This window comes from Salvelinus fontinalis, chromosome 9 (genome assembly GCF_029448725.1).
Source record: "Salvelinus fontinalis isolate EN_2023a chromosome 9, ASM2944872v1, whole genome shotgun sequence".
NCBI lineage: Eukaryota > Metazoa > Chordata > Actinopteri > Salmoniformes > Salmonidae > Salvelinus > Salvelinus fontinalis.
Genome location: NC_074673.1, coordinates 33,909,904 through 33,926,550, shown reverse-complemented (window position 1 = coordinate 33,926,550; position 16,647 = coordinate 33,909,904).

The following is a 16,647-nucleotide window of genomic DNA, read 5'->3' as shown; positions in this document are numbered from 1 at the left end:
GACCCTCTCCTGTTCCAAGCGTTAGTTTAGCCTGTTATATTTCTCCGGTCATCTTTTCACTCGTTATAGGAGTTACAAACATCACAAAGTAGTTAATTTAAAGCGTTTTATAGCAATTTATATCCGTTTAGTGCGATTTTGGGACATTTATTTTTGCAACGATGTGAAAAGTTGGGCACGCTTTTCAGTTCATCCCGAACGTAGTTGACATTTCCACATGGCAAGAGGACAGCTTTCCACCAAAAGACGATTTCTCCCAAGAAAGGATCCTTTGCCCAAGATACTGATGGAAGAACAGCTCAAGGTAGGACATTTTTATTATGATAAATCGTGTTTCTGTCGAAACATTTTAGTGGCTTAGGACGCCATGTTTTTTGACGTAGCTTCGCTTGGCGCAAACTGTATTGAAAAGTAAGGATAAATTAAAAAATGTAATAACGCAATTGTATTAAGAATTAAATTGTCTATCAATCCCTGTCCACCCTATATTTTTTAGTCACGTTTATGAGTATTTATGTATAAGAGTAGATCACTGTCTAAGTGGCGCAAGGACGTTTTCTTTACCAGCTTGTCTACATTTCACATTGTCTAACCATGATTTTGGTGGCTAAATATAAACATTTTCGATCAAACTGTATATGCATGTTGTAATGTGATGTTACAGGAGTGTCATCGGAAGAATTCTGAGAAGGTTAGTGAAAAAATTAATATCTTTTGGCGATGTTGACTTTTATCGCTCACTTTGGCTAGAATCAATGCTGGGCTGCTAATTGCGAAGCTACGTCAAAAAACATGGCGTCCTAAGCCACTAAAATGTTTCGACAGAAACACGATTTATCATAATAAAAATGTCCTACCTTGAGCTGTTCTTCCATCAGTATCTTGGGCAAAGGATCCTTTCTTGGGAGAAATCGTCTTTTGGTGGAAAGCTGTCCTCTTGCCATGTGGAAATGTCAACTGCGTTCGGGATGAACTGAAAAGCGTGCCCAACTTTTCACATCGTTGCAAAAATAAATGTCCCAAAATCGCACTAAACGGATATAAATTGCTATAAAACGCTTTAAATTAACTACCTTATGATGTTTTTAACTCCTACAACGAGTGAAAAGATGACCGGAGAAATATAACAGGCTAAACTAACGCTTGGAACAGGTGCGCGCCGGTGTCCTCTAGGCTCATGACGCAGCTCCAAAAGAATGACTAGCGTCAGGGTTTTTTCATTTGTAGGGCCTGTGAACGCGCAATCGACCCCATTGGAATCGTCATCACGTAAAGGCATCCAGGGGAAGACGTAAGAAGTGTCCGTATAGTCATAGCAATGACAGTGCCCTTTTAACTGACTTCAGAAGAGTGGCCAACATTTCTCAAATCTGACTCCATGTCAGGGAAATTGCTGTAGAATGGGCTCTGTTCCACTTAGAGACAAAATTTCAACTCCTATAGAAACTATAGACTGTTTTCTATCCAATAATAATAATAATAATATGCATATTGTACGATCAAGGATTTTGTGGGAAGCCGTTTAAAAAATTAGCCAAATTAGCATAAATAGTCTAAACAGCGCCCCCATCCCCAACAGGTTTTAACATTATTAAAGTGGCATTATTTAAAGAACCATTGTTTAAAGTGGCTAGTGATCCATTTAAAGTGTCCAGTGATTGGGTCTCACAGTAGGCAGCAGCCTCTCTAAGTTAGTGATTGCTGTTTAGCAGTCTGATGGCCTTGAGATAGAAGCTGTTTTTCAATCTCTCGGTCCCAGCTTTGATGCACTTGTACTGACCTCGCTTTCTGGATGATAGCGGTGTGAACAGGCAGTGACTCGGGTGGTTGTTGTCCTTGATGATATGTTTGGCCTTCCTGTGACATTGGGTGCTGTAGGTGTCATGGAGGGCAGGTAGTTTGCCCCTGGTGATGTGTTGTGCAGACAGCACCACCAACTGGAGAGCCTTGCGGTTGAGGGCGGTGCAGTTGCATTACCAGGCTGTGATACAGCCCGACAGGATGCTCTCATTTGTGCATCTGTAAAAGTTTGTCAGGGTTTTGGGTGACAAGGCAAATTTCTTCAGCCTCCTGAGGTCGAAGAGACGCTGTTGCACCTTCTTCACCACACTGTCTGTGTGGGTGGACCATTTCAGTTTGTCTGTGTTGTGTACTCCCATCCAGTTCAAAGTGGATGGCCCATGATAGTGTTCCAATCTGAATATATAAGGAAATTAATCCGATTTTCCCACACACATGAGTCTCTCACCTAAGCCGCCACCACCACCATTCTGTACAGTCCATTCTGTCTGGTCCATTTTTCCCACAAGTACACCAGCAGCATGAGAGAAGTTTGGAACGGATCTCTCTTCATGCTTACTCCACGTGGACTCATGTCGCACTCCTGAGATAAAAGGCATGACAAAAAAGGCAGTTGATAGCTTCAACTGGATGCTGTGTACAGGTTGCTGGCTCGGACTCAGGTCTCCGGGAGAAGTGGTGAAGGACAGGACCATGGTGAATGCCATTGTCGCCATTACTTCAGCCGGTTAGAGGGGGTTTGAGGTTCGTACTGCTCCTTGGTCAAATTTTCCCTGCCATGCATCTAGATACCATCGGTGGTCACCTTCACCATAACCTCGAGAGAGGACAGATCAGAACAACAGTCTAGTTTAAAGCATTTCTGATTCAGGAAGTCCAGACAAACTATTCACTGTAGGACAAATTATTACTTCTACCAATATTCTTAATACACATTTCTAAGACACATGTCAAAGAAAATAACAACACATTCTGTTGAAACCATTATTTCCAAATGGCTTATACTCCGCTATCACACCATCGACCTCATCGCAGAGTCACAGGGTCAGGGAGGTAGAGGGCTAATCCTTAGGGAGAAATTCAAATTATCCAGCAGACCTAATCTGGTGAGATTTGTATTGAAACAAGACAGAAACAGAACAAACAGAACAATACACTCCTTCATATAGTATATCACTCGATATATCACTTGAGGTGTGTAAAACATCAATACAAAAGGCCTCAGAGGACTGGTCATTCTCCCGTTTTGACACATGACTCACAATGCCAAGAGTGTGCAAAGCTGTCATCAAGGCAAAGGGTGGCTACTTTGAAGAATCTAAAATCTTAAATATATTTTGATTTGTTTAACACTTTTTTGGTTACTACATGATTTCATATGTGTTATTTCATGGTTTCGAGGTCTTCACTATTATTCTACATTGTAGAAAATAGTAATAATAAAGACAAACCCTTGAATGAGTACATGTGTCCAAACTGTATATTTGTCTGGTACTGTATATATAACATACGGTTGACATGAAGGCTATGGTGAAATGGAATGTTTCCCTTGTGTGGTAGGTTTTGTGGGTATTGACACTCTTGTGTAGTAGTCATAACCAGCCATAAAAGAACTATCGTGGTAGGTTGTGTGGCTTTCAACATTCTTGAATGGCATTTGCTATTCAAAACTTTGGAAGCCTTCAACTTTCCAGCTGAAAGAATACATTTAATTAAAATATTATATAAATATCCTAAAGCAAAAATGTATAGAAATAATTCATTGTCTGATGAAATTGCATTAGTAAGGGGCACGAGACAAGGATATCCTCTCCCCGCCCCCCGGTTTGCACTGGAAATTAAACCGCTTGCAGAAAGAATTAGTCGGGACCCAAACATAACAGGTATCAGTATTGGTAAACATCAATATTAACTAAACTTATTTGCCGACAATCTTTTGATATAGCTGACTAATATTGAAAACATGATACAAATATTTTCAGAATACTAGATTTCATGATTTAAAATTAACATAAAATATGAAATAATGGCAATAGGAAAAGGAAAAAGAATAACTCATGATATACGGCAATCCTTTAAGTGGACCTCACAAAACATTAAATACTTAGGATGCTTAATAAGTGACAATAAATATATAAAGAACTTTATCCCATTACTCAACAATGTGAAAGCAGATATATTTAAATGGAACAGGTAGAATAAACCTCTTTAGCCATGGCTCCCAAAGTTTTTATATTTATTTCCAGTAATACCAATTACCCAACCGAAGATATTCTTTAAAAAAGTATACAGACTTTTTATGGGCAAATAAAACTCATACAATAAACAGGAAAGTTTAACATGTCCCTAAGTCTGAGGGTGGTTTTTAACTTGTATCAACTCGCCACACAAGACTTTTACTTGTGACATATTGTTAAAAGCACTAAAGTCGAACAATATGTACATATTGAACATTTAATTAGGCAAGTCTATTTAAGAACTATTTCTTATTTTCAATGACGCCCTAGGAACAGTGGGTTCAGTGGCAGAATGACAGATTTGTACCTTGGGGATTTCAACAGCCAACCTTTCGGTTACTAGTCCAACGCTCTAACCACTAGGCTACCCTGCCACCCCATTAGGAACATCTTCCTAATATTGAGTTGCACCCGCTTTTGCCCTCAGAACAGCCTCAATTTGTCAGGGCATGGACGCGCATAAGATGCGCATATTCATCCCCAGAATCTTTTCAGGTATTTGTTTTCAAAGGATGGAGCTAGGAACATTAATTAACAACTTCATAGTTAAGAACACTATAACAATATGGAAGAAAAAAATATAGATTCTACAAGAACCAACATCACTCCTTACAAACACACCCCTATGGAAGAATCCTTGGATAGCTTTTCAGAATTCACCAATAAATTGGCACACAAAAAATGGCATTAAGACCGCTCTCAACCAACTCTACAAGGCCATAAGCAAAGAAGAAAATGCTCACCCAGAAGTGGCACTCCTTGTGGCCGGGGACTTTAATGCAGGCAAACTTGAGATAATGGAGACATGGATTGTGTAAGTGTGCCGTTCATAGGCTAGACAAAAGATTTAAGTGCCTTTCAACGAGGTATGGAAGTAGGTGCCAGGCGCACCAGTTTGAGAGTGTCAAGAACTACAACACTGATGGGTTTTTCACACTCAAGAGTTTTCTGTGTGTATATCCAGCCAACTTGACACAACTGTGGGAAGCATTGGAGTCAACATGGGCCAGCATCCCTTATGAACGCTTTCCACAGTCCATGCCCTGACAAAGTCCATGCCCTGACAAATTGAGGCTGTTCTGAGGGCAAACGCAGGTGCAACTCAATATTAGGAAGATGTTCCTAATATTTTGTACAATCAGTGTATATCTGAAGCTCAGGTGTCACAAGCTAACTTTCGTGTTTTGTGTCATTAAAGAAGACATTGTATATGTTAGTATACTTCCAACCAAGATAATGGTTTGTAACAATAACTGAATAAAGTAGTATACAAAGTAGAACATCTTTGTATTTTTAGCTTGGCATACAGATTTAACATTAATTTGTCATACCAAACATTTTACTAGACACCTACTAGAGACAAAACGTATTGTGGGACAGTAAGAGCACTTTAACCTATCAACAAGCTCTTCAATTCACCATGATTTAGTTGTTTTTCTGTAATTATTGTTTGAAATATGGAATAAAATGAAAGTATGTAGCCAATAATAGAAATAGAGTGAATACAAAGAAGATGAAGACAAATATCTGTTAATGAGAGGGTTGGATCTTCAGCTTGAAATATTAACAGAGCAGACCTATAGTACCTGTGGGTTTTGAGTGTGATGTCTCTTGTTCCAGCCACAAACTGCCATAACCAAACTTTTGGAGAAACCTTTCAATTTCTGTAACAGTGATAATACACGTACTGAGTCTCCTGAGCATCATTATGACATACAAGCTGAGCCTAGCCTAAAAAAAATGCTTTGTTGGTGCTGTCCTTGGTCCTGCAGCTACTAGTAACAAGCCAATAAGAAAGATTTTGAGCTGAGGGCACGTGAAGGTCATTGAGCTGGTTAATGTGTCAATCAAATCAAATCAAATTGTATTTGTCACATGCTTCGTAAACAACAGGTATAGACCAAGAGTGAAATTCTTCCTAAGGACCCTTCCCAACAATGCAGAGAGAAAAATAGAAATAACAGTGTGTCTATGTTGTCAAAAATTCTCTATGTCTCCAATTGTTAAAAATAGACAAGAAATGCTGAAAGTAAGGATGCTACTTTATATGTCATTTGACTGGGATTGTCTCAAAGCATTTTGCATTCACAACCATAATAACTATAGCTGTCCCAATGGCCTTTATGTACGATATCCAAGATTTAGGAAATTGTAGTTAGCAATCAAGAATGTTCTAACACTTTTCATTACACAGTAAAATATAATTATTGGCTAGTTGGATTGTGAGTCTATCCCATTCATATACCAATGTGGAGCCTTTTAAATTGTGATATTTCCCTTCATTTGCACAATATAAGAATGAGTAACATTTCACTTGAATTTCAATATTTCCCTCTACAATTGATAATCACAATGTTCATATTAAGAGTGTGGAGGAGTGTCTTTCACTTTGGAAGATGAAGAACTGTCCGAATATGAGGATCATGGCTCTGTCAATTCAGAGTCTGACAGTGAGTTGGAAGAAGAGGATGAGATTGAACCTCAGGCAGCCCCAGGACCAGCTCATCAACAGCCTGCAGGAGGAGAAATATGGATATCAAAAATTGTGAAATTGAATGGTCTTCTTGCCCAAGGAAAGAGCCCCCCCGCATGGCTGCCAATGTGCAACCAGGGCTGACAAAAAGTCTTATTTTGAACTGTTCATCCAGACACCATCCAGAAAATCATTCTGGACTGCACTAATTTGGAGGGAAGGCATGTTTTTGGAAGAGATGGACCAAAATCATTTACATGTAGACATTGGGGTTCTTATCCTTGCTGGTTCTTTCAGATCCAATGGGAAACCCACAGAATCCCTGTGGAATGCAGCAAATGGCAGATAACTTTTCCATGCAACAATGTCTCTGGAAAACTTCCACATTATTTCCAGGATTATCTGCTTCGATCACCGAGACACCAGACCAGCTCGGCGGCAGAGAGACAAGCTAGCGGCAATCAGGTCAGTGTGGGACAAATGGGTAGACCGCCTTCCCCTGTTTTACAACCCTGGGCCCAACGTTACTTTTGATGAGCAGCTTCTGCCATTTAGTGGCCGCTGCTCCTTCAGGCAGTATATAACATCTAAACCCGCAAAATATGATATCAAGATCTGGGCTGCCTGTGATGCTGCTTCATCATATGCGTGGAACTTGCAAGTGTATACGGGGAAGCCAGATGGAGGAGCCTTTGAGAAGAACCAAGGGATGCGGGTTGTCCTGGATGTGACACAGGGACTCCGTTGCCACAACATCACGTTTTTTACTTTGCAAAGGAGCTCCTCAAGAGGAAGCTGACGATGGTAGGAACAGTATGAAAAACAAGCCAGAGCTCCCACCTCAGCTGTTGAATACACGAAACAGGCCTATCAATTCCTCTAAGTTTGTATTCACAGCCAACACGTCCCTAGGGTAAATACGTGCCAAAGAAAAGCAAAAATGTGGTACTCATGAGTACACTGCATAGGGATGGGAGAATCTGTGGCCAGGAACATCAAAAAACAGAAATCACAATGGATTACATTGCCACAAAAGGAGGGGTGGACAATTTAGACAAGCTGGTGACTGGCTACAGCTGCAAAAGAAGAACCCTACGCTGGCCACTTGTGATATTTTTCAATCTGGATGGTGATGAGCCCAGATTGGAACAGAGGGAAGCTCCAGAAGAGACGGCCCTTTCTCGGGAAGCTGGGCAAGGCATTGGTAAGACCTGAAATCAGAGGAGGCAACATATTACAAGGACCCCAGCTTCTGCAGCCATCGTGAAGAGGATTCAGGAGGAGGATGCTGGTGCCCCATCCACCCGACCCACATAACCAATAACTCCAATACCGGAAGTATGTGTGAGTGATGTTGTTGCATGTGTGTGTGTCTGACTCTCCTACCTTGGCCTGCTGTAACTATGTACAGTACCAGTCAAAAGTTGACACACCTACTCATTCAAGGGTTTTTATTTTTACAATTTTCTACATTGTAGATTAATAGTGAAGACATCAACAGTATGAAACAACACATATGGAATCATGTAGTAAGCTAAAAAAAAGTGCTTAAGATTCTTCAAAGTAGCCACCCTTCATCTTGATGACAGCTTTGCACACTCTTGGCATTCTCGCAACCAGATTCATCAGATAGTCACTTGCAATGCATTTCAATTAACAGGTGTGCCTTGTTAAAAGTTAATTTGTGGAATTTCTTTCCTTCTTAATGCGTTTGAACCAATCAGTTGTGTTGTGACAAGATAAGGGTAGTATATGGTAAAAGACCAAGTTCATATTATGGCAAGAACAGCAGAAATAAGCTAAGAGAAACAACATTCTTTACTTTAATACACGAAGGTCAGTCAATCCGAAAATTTCAAGAACTTTGAAAGTGCAGTCACAAAAACCATCAACCGCTCTGATGAAACTGGCTCTCATGAGGACCGCCACAGGAAAGGAATAACCAGAGTTACATCTGCTGCAGAAGATAAGTTGATTAGAGTTACAAAGCCTCAGAAATTGCAGCCCAAATAAATGCTTCACGGAGTTCAAATAACAGACACATCTCAACATCCGCTGTTCAGAGGAGACAACATGAATCAGGCAATCAATTTCTTCCTAGGTTTTGGCCTTTCTAGGGAGTTTTTCCTAGCCACCGTGCTTCTACACCTGCATTCGAGCCGTTTGGGGTTTTAGACTGGGTCTCTGTACAGCACTTCGAGATATTAGCTGATGTACGAAGGGCTATATAAAATAAACTTGATTGATTGAATCATGGTCGAATTGCTGCAAAGAAACCACTACTAAAGGACAGCAATAATAAGAAGAGACTTGCTTGGGCCAAGAAACACTGTCAGTGAATTATTTAGAATTCAAGGCACACTTAACCAGCATGGCTACCACAGCATTCTGCAGCAATACTCTATCCCATCTGGTTTGAGCCTAATGGGACTATCATTTGTTTTTCAACAGGACAATGCACTAACAGACCTCCAGGCTGTGTAAGGGCTATTTGACCAAGAAGGAGAGTGATGGACTGCTGCATCAGATGACCTGGCCTCTACAATCCCCCAATCTCAACCCAATTGAGATGGTTTGGGATGAGTTGGACCACAGTGTGAAGGAAAAGCCAACAAGTGCAACTCCTTCAAGACTGTTGGAAAATCATTCCTGGTGAAGCTGGTTGACAGAATGCCAAGAGTGTGCAAAGCTGTTTAAGGCAAAGGGTAGCTACTTTGAAGAAATTAAAATATATTTTTAAAAGTAACACTTTTTTGATTACTGCATGATTCCATATGTGTTATTTTATACTTTTGATGTCTTCACTATTATTCTACAATGTAAAAAATAGTAAAAATTAAGAAAAACCCTTGAATGAGTAGCTGTTTCCAAACTTTTGACTGGTACTGTATGTGAGTGAGTGAGATAGTAAAATTCCTAAACCAAGTGTTTTTATCATTCCAGATTGCCGCCCGTAGCAACAAGAAGCACTGCGATGTGTGTGGACACAAGAAGGACAGGAAGACACAGTACACATGCATGAAGTGCAAGAAATACATTTGCAACACTCACACAGTAAAACTCTGTCCCTCATGTGGTGTGTAGACCAGCCTTAATTTGTGTTCAATGGGGCTCATATATTATTTCCATAAAATACTGTATGTAAAATGTGTAGACCAGCCTTAATTTGTGTTCAATGGGGCTCACATATTATTTCCATAAAATACTGTATGTAAAATTTGTCCATCCAAATTGTTCAGTTCAAAGCAATAAACATCAATAGTGATAAAAACCTTGTTTCATTTCTATTTGTTAAAGATAAACATGATTTATTCCATCCATGTCTTGATTATAATTGATTTGTTTCCAAAAATCACTTTTTACAAAAAAGAAAATGAATAGCGCTTTTATTGATAAATGTGATCTAGTAGAGATAAATAGCAAATATGAACCATGTATGCTGTCTATATTGCTTGTAATTGATATAAGTCAACTTTTAAGTAGAAGTATTTTTACGTAAATTGTTATGGTTGTATTGTTTTAAAAACCCAATAATGTTGTGGATCCGTCAGACCCGCGAACAGTGGATGAGTCACAAAAACATGAACACCACGAAAGGGTTAAAAGCATTAAAAATAATTGTAATTTCAGTATATTTCCTGAATAGACTGGAATTTAAATGGAATTGACCTCAACCCTGACTTGTACAGCAAGATGAAACAGTTGTGACTCATAAGCTTTTTTAAACTAACATACCTGTCACGTTGTATAATGATCGGAGACAGGCGCAGGAATACGTAATAGGGGGTCTTTATTACGACATCCAAAACAAACACATATAGAAAATACACAGGGATGCAACCAGAGGAGGAGTCAGGGCGTCACTGGGTTCAGCCACAGCGAGGGGACCAGGCACCACTGGCCTGAGAAGAGACATGAAATGTCAGGTTAATGCGGTAATCAGCAGGGAGTTGAAAATGGTACGTTACCTCTGTAACCCTCCTCAGGACCTTAAACGGACCCACAAACCGCAGGCTCAGCTTCCGGCAGAGCAGGGGGAGGGGGGGGGGGGGGCAGGTTCCATGTGGAGAGCCAATACCGGTCGCCTGTTCGTTGTGTTGACGCACAGCCCGCTGGAGATGAGTGTGTACAGCATTCCAATTCTCCTCAGCACGCCGAAACCACTCAGGGGCCTTGGTCTGACTTGGATGCCAAGGTGCCAGGGCCAGCTGATACCCCAACACGCACAGGAAAGGTGTGAGGTTAGTGGAGGAGTGGCAGAGGGAGTTCTGCGTGTACTCAGCCCAAGGTAGAAAATCCGCCCACTCCCCCGGCCAGTCCTGACAGTAACACCTCAGGATCCTGCCCATCTCCTGATTGACCCTCTCCACCTGCTCATTAGCAGGTGGAGAGGATGTTACCCAGAGGTGAGACTGACTGTGACCCATAGGAATTCCTTGAGCCCACGGTCTGACACAATGTCCTCCGGGATCCCGTAGAGATGGAAGACGTGCATTAAAAGACCCTACGCGGTTTACATGGCCGACGGGAGCCCAGGCAGAGGAAGGGGGGACAAGCTTTGGAAAACCAGTCCACAATGACGAGAATGGTGGGGTTCCTCTAGGAGGGGGGAGAAGGTCAGTGACAAAGTCCACCGAGAGGGGAGACCAGGGTCATCGGCCAGGGAAGGAGCTTTCCATAAGGGAGGTGTCTGGGTGTCTTAGAATGAGCACAGATGGAGCACAAAGAGACGTAAACCCAGGCATCCCTAGCCAAGGTCGGCCACCAGTACTTCTCAGTCAGGCAGGCAATGGTACGGCTTATCCCAGGATGACCCGACGCAGGCGTGGTGTGCACCCAGGTAAAGAGGCGGTCCCGCACACCCATGGACATGTATGCGCGGTACTCCAGGCACTGTGCAGGTGCGGGTTCCCTGTCTGCAGGGTCTGCAGTATGTCGGCGTCCACGTCCCACAATACTGGCGCGATGATACAGGACGGAGGGATAATGGGTTCCCCTCTCCCTCTCTTCTCTGCGTAGAGGAGAGAAAGGGCGTCCGCCTTCATGTTCTTCGAGCCTGGCCTATAAGAAAGCGTGACTTGGAACCTGGCGAAGAATAGAGCCCACCTGGCCTGTCTCGGGTTTAGCCTCTTTGCTGCCCTGATTTACTCCAGCTTGCGGTGATCTGTCCACACCAGGAAAAGGTGTTTGGACACCAGTGCCTCCACGCCTTCAGAGTCTTCTTGACCACCAAGAGTTCCCTGTCCTCGAAACCGTAGTTCCTCTGGGCTGGGCTCAGCTGCTTGGAGTAGAAGGCACAGGGCCGCAGCTTTGGAGGGGTTCCGTTGCGCTGATGGTTTACAGCTCGGTCTTTCTGCTGATGTCTCCATTTCTTTCGGTCGAATATTCTGTCAAGTTGTATAATGATCGGAGACAGGCGCAGGAATAGTTTTTTTTTTAAATTCCTCCCCCAAAAATACAACATTTCATGAAAAAGGCACGGGGATGAAGCCCAAAACAAACACTAAAATACACAGGGATGTAACCCAAACAAAAGAGCGAGGTTTAACGAGACCCGTAATAACAAGTGCACGGTACACATAGCACGAAAGCCAAAACAACAAAGCACAGGTACTCAGAAGACCAACAGACAAGGGAACAATAACTAACAAGGACAATGGGGAACAGAGGGCACAAATAGAACATACTAATCAGGGGGAATGTGAACCAGGTGTGCGTAATGACACAAGACAGTCCGGGTCACGGCTCCTCCTCTGCAGTGCAGGGGGCGGTTCCTCCTGCAGGCAGAGGAGGGTCGTTAGTGATTGGAGCCACCTGGGCTCAGGGTATAAAGCTGTCACTAATCACTTTTTTCTCTCTCTCTCTCTGCTCCTCCAGGTATGCTCATGATTTGTTTGTTCCTTTTTAGTTTTGCATAGTTTTCACTCAGTCATGTTCACACACACATATTCATGCACCCATGCACTTTACATACACCTTACATTATGATACATCCACACCTCATTCCTTTTTCTTAGTTTAAGTTCATAGTTTGTTTAATAATAAAGAACACTTTTGAATTGGCCTATACCTGTTGTTCGTGTCCCCTCATTTTTGTCACAGGCTATGAGCCGGCTTGTGACAACATACTAATCAGGGGGAATGTGAACCAGGTGTGCGTAATGACACAAGACAGTCCGGGGTTGGAGGTAATGAATCCAGTTCATTGACACCTAGAAAGCCGGTGACGTAGACCTCTGGAGCTGGTGAATGGAATGAGCAGCAGTACCGGGGAACCGTGACAATACCGACATGTTCTGCCTCATAATCAGAAAAAGTGTAGCATCACCAGAATCTTTTCCTCATCTCTCTGGAAACAAAATCCTTAAAAAAATTTGATTAAATATGACTTTTCGATTCTTAGCAATGAAACCATGGCCAACTGCTCCCTCTTGAAGTGAGAGAGAGCCCCTATGACCTTCCCTGGCCATGACGAATATCTTCATTCAGACTGATTAATATATCATTATTACACATCCACACAGAAACCTGTACAGATGGTCCGTTAAAGAAGAACACATTATGGCTCAAATTAACTGCCTTAAGACTAAACATTAATTTCAAGTGGATATCATGGATATTCATTTATGGCTTATATTAAGGCTAAATACACAAATTGTTTGGATATTTTTGGGGGGGATATTTATTTATTGATGTGCCAGTTAAAGGATTAAATTATTCTGGACAGACCTCTACAGACTTTTTACTGTATATTTCATTGATAGAATCCCCACATTTAAATTGACTCTCATGGTCTTGGAAAGTAATGCAATGGAATGTATGTAAATACGTTTTTACTTCTTTTTATGCACATTTTACTTTCATGAGGTCATGGTGAAAAAAACTAAATGTGGATGAAAAAGTGTTGTGTAATCACTTCCGGGTTGCAATTCCACTGCAATCTATTCCCTATAGAGTATGTTGTTTTTAATTAGAACCATCTGTATTTCTGACAGCAGCAAAACCTATAAAGGATCATCACACTATCCCCTTAAAGGGCAACTCCAACACTTTTCAACCTTGTTTACATTATTGCCAGCATAATACCAGGGTCAACATGTGTGAAAACGGCCCATTTATATGTTTTGTAGAAAATATATATATATATATATATATATATATATATATATATACACTGCTCAAAAAAATAAAGGGAACACTTAAACAACACAATGTAACTCCAAGTCAATCACACTTCTGTGAAATCAAACTGTCCACTTAGGAAGCAACACTGATTGACAATAAATTTCACATGCTGTTGTGCAAATGGAATAGACAAAAGGTGGAAATTATAGGCAATTAGCAAGACACCCCCAAAAAAGGAGTGATTCTGCAGGTGGTGACCACAGACCACTTCTCAGTTCCTATGCTTCCTGGCTGATGTTTTGGTCACTTTTGAATGCTGGCGGTGCTCTCACTCTAGTTGTAGCATGAGACGGAGTCTACAACCCACACAAGTGGCTCAGGTAGTGCAGTTCATCCAGGATTGCACATCAATGCGAGCTGTGGCAAAAAGGTTTGCTGTGTCTGTCAGCGTAGTGTCCAGAGCATGAAGGCGCTACCAGGAGACAGGCCAGTACATCAGGAGATGTGGAGGAGGCCGTAGGAGGGCAACAACCCAGCAGCAGGACCGCTACCTCCGCCTTTGTGCAAGGAGGTGCACTGCCAGAGCCCTGCAAAATGACCTCCAGCAGGCCACAAATGTGCATGTGTCAGCATATGGTCTCACAAGGGGTCTGAGGATCTCATCTCGGTACCTAATGGCAGTCAGGCTACCTCTGGCGAGCACATGGAGGGCTGTGCGGCCCCACAAAGAAATGCCACCCCACACCATGACTGACCCATCACCAAACCGGTCATGCTGGAGGATGTTGCAGGCAGCAGAACGTTCTCCACGGCGTCTCCAGACTCTGTCACGTCTGTCACGTGTGCTCATGTGCTCAGTGTGAACCTGCTTTCATCTGTGAAGAGCACAGGGCGCCAGTGGCGAATTTGCCAATCTTGGTGTTCTCTGGCAAATGCAAAATGCAAAACCCTCACCTGTGGACGTCAGGCCCTCATACCACCCTCATGGAGTCTGTTTCTGACCGTTTGAGCAGACACATGCACATTTGTGGCCTTCTGGAGGTCATTTTGCAGGGCGCTGGCAGTGCACCTCCTTGCCCAAAGGCGGAGGTAGCGGTCCTGCTGCTGGGTTGTTGCCCTCCTACGGCCTCTTCCACGTCTCCTGATGTACTGGCCTGTCTAATGGTAGCGCCTCCATGCTCTGGACACTACGCTGACAGACACAGCAAACCTTTTTGCCACAGCTCGCATTGATGTGCCATCCTGGATGAACTGCACTACCTGAGCCACTTGTGTGGGTTGTAGACTCCGTCTCATGCTACAACTAGAGTGAGAGCACCGCCAGCATTCAAAAGTGACCAAAACATCAGCCAGGAAGCATAGGAACTGAGAAGTGGTCTGTGGTCACCACCTGCAGAATCACTCCTTTTTTGGGGGTGTCTTGCTAATTGCCTATAATTTCCACCTTTTGTCTATTCCATTTGCACAACAGCATGTGAAATTTATTGTCAATCAGTGTTGCTTCCTAAGTGGACAGTTTGATTTCACAGAAGTGTGATTGACTTGGAGTTACATTGTGTTGTTTAAGTGTTCCCTTTATTTTTTTGAGCAGTGTATATTGTTAGGTTCAAATTTCAGAGTAAATAACTCATGGACACTAGAGAAGCTTAACCAAGTTTAATTCTTCCCAAAGGGTCGACACAGCTGTATTCAGACAAAAAAACATGTTCTCACCATCACAATTATATATACCCCACTTTGGACACTCCTCATTCTCTCCAATCCTTACATGTTCTGTTTCGACAGGAAGAGGGTAACAGGATACTAAACCCTTATTACTCCCTTCAGGGGATCTGACCTGACCTCCTGACCTCAACCCCTCCTTAGCCTAATCCACAGATGTCCATCCGCTCCCCTATAGCAATCCCGTGATCTCCTCTCGTCCACCCAGCACATTCCACAGCCACTCTGTCTTTCTACAGATCTCACTCCTTTATATACTATGTGTCTGATCTATCATGTCTTTAATATCTCAATGTTCAAAGTTTAGCCCGAATCCAACAATACGAAAAAGTTCTACCGCATGACATCATCAAAAGTTAAAACATTTTTAAAAAAGTACTATACAATCACGGTACGTCGTGGTTCGTCACTCCAGGTTTTAACAACTTTTCTTCAGATTTTTTTAACCACAGATCACAGAAACGCGCTGTTTTCACATATGTAGACAGTAGACACTGTTTTGGTGCTGGAGAGGATGAATATTAGGTTGAAAGGTGGTGGAATAGCACTTTAAGAGCAACAGACTGGCTTTCTAATGTGACTTTATCATTGAGTGTTCTTCAGTAAAACCCTGTCTGTAGCCTACATCAGTTGAAGACACAGGCAAACAATAATAAGAATTGGTCAACAGGAACATCTCATCTCTGCACAAATTCCTGATCATTACGAGTTAGGAGTGCCCTTTATATGAAAGTTTGTTGAACATTTGAGGAGCTGTCTGATCTGTACTGACATTTTTGGAATGTCATTGGCATTGGTAAGAAAATAGTTACACTATTGCCCCCTGTTGATTTTATATTGGTATTACATACACTATGCACATTCTAAGCACTCTGAATAACTAACTGTTCACTGAAGAGTGTTGTCTGAAATAGTACATACCAAGCTGTATATTAATTAATTATTTATTTATTTTTAATCCCAGCCCCCGTCCCCGCAGGAGGTCTTTTGCCTTTTGGTTGGCCGTCATTGTAAATAAGAATTTGTTCTTAACTGACTTGCCTAGTTATTAAATAAAGGTTCAAATCAAATCAAATCAAATCAAATTTTTATTTGTCACATACACATGGTTAGCAGATGTTAATGCGAGTGTAGCAAAATGCTTGTGCTTCTAGTTCCGACAATGCAGTAATAACCAACAAGTAATCTAACCTAACAATTCCACAACTACTACCGTATACACACAAGTGTAAAGGGATAAAGAATATGTACATAAAGATATATGAATGAGTGATGGTACAGAACGGCATA